Below are 1665 nucleotides of genomic sequence, written 5' to 3'. Positions count from 1 at the left end.
TTTGCTATTTTACGCTGGGTAACACCATTCTGGTATTGCTGCACTATATTTCTGCGCAACAATGGTGGAATTGGTGATCCTCTTACCATCTTGGCTTCTGAGAGACACTAACACTCTGAGAAGCTCTTTTTATACCCAGTCATGTTGTCAATTGACCTAATTAGTGTTAATTGGTCTTCCAGCGGTTCGTTATATGCTCAATTTCCTTTTTCCAGCCCCTTATTGCTACTTAACTTGTCCCAACTTTTTTGGGGTTTGCTGACACTGTGAACTTTTGAATCAACATATTTTTCCTTTAAAATGTTACATTTACTCAGATTAAACTTTTGATCTGTCATCTATGTTATATCACGAATAAAATATTGACATTTTGTAACGAGTCTGTATGGATCAGCACAAGACCTGACTCAGGACATTAAAATAAAAGGTTTTATTTATTAAAGGCGTTTGTCTGGGGAGGATCCGAGCCTCAGTTCTGGTCCAATCTTCTGTGGCAGGAGCAGGGCTGAGACAGAGAACGTTGGAGGGCTGGGCAGGAAACAGAATCCAGGGACGTAGCAGGGGTCGAGAGCCAGGAGCTGTGTGAACAGGCAAAAGGATGATCCGTAGACGTGGTCGAAGAGGAGAGCGAGGTTGTACCATGTAGGCCGAGAGTGTGGTATCCAGACAGGGGCAAAGACAAAGCGAGGAGTCAAGAGGGAAGCTGTGGTCAAAAACAAAGAAACTAGGAACAAGCGAATGCTGGATAATTTACTGGCTGTGAGGCTTTCAATAATCTGGCACTGAGGAGAGTGAGAGTGGAGCTTAAGTAATGAGCTGAACAGGTGTGGCAGGTGAGTGGTGATTGCAGAGACAGGGTGCAGCAGATGAGTGCAGATTGCTGAGAGAGAGTGACAGGAGCAGAAAATGGGTGATAGGCAGTGCAGGACCAAACAGGATGAAATAAACAGAAACTGAGGCAGGAAAAAACGTGAATGATCTTAAAACAGGGGCTGTGATATGAGGAGCAGAGGCTTAGGCAGATGGGGGGGCAGCGGGGGCCGCTGAGCGTGACACATTTGCCATCTCCACATCATTGCATTCAGTTTTTATTCACAATTTGTTTAGTGTCTCAACTGTTTTGGAATCTGGCTTGTAAATTTAATATATTAAATTTCAGTATACTTAAGTATATTTTATTTTCACCATGGTAGTGATGGTTTGGAGTGTCATGTCATCGGCTGGTGTTGGTCCACTGTGTTTTCTGAGGTCAAAGGTCAATGCAGTCATCTACCAGGAAGTTTTAGAGCACTTCCTGCTGCTGACCAATTTTATGGAGATGCAGATTTCATTTTCCAACAGGACTTGGCACCTGCACACAGTACTAAAGTTACCAGTACCTGGTTTAAGGACCATGGTATCCCTGTTCTTAATTGTTCAGCAAATTCACCTGACCCTAACCTCATAGAAAATTTATGGTGTATTGTGAAGAAGAAGATGTGATATACCAGACCCAACAATTCAGAAGAGCTGAAGGCCACTATCAGAACAACCTGGACTCTCATAACACCTGAGCAGAGCCACAGACTGATCGACTCCATGCCACACTGCATTACTGCAGTAATCCAGACAAAAGGAACAACAACTAAGTATTGATGCTGTACATGCTCATACTTTTCATGCTCA

The sequence above is a fragment of the Nematolebias whitei genome, chromosome 1 (assembly GCF_014905685.2).
Source record: "Nematolebias whitei isolate Nwh7 chromosome 1, NemWhi1, whole genome shotgun sequence".
NCBI classification, from domain to species: Eukaryota; Metazoa; Chordata; class Actinopteri; order Cyprinodontiformes; family Rivulidae; genus Nematolebias; species Nematolebias whitei.
This window is presented reverse-complemented; position numbering follows the sequence as displayed.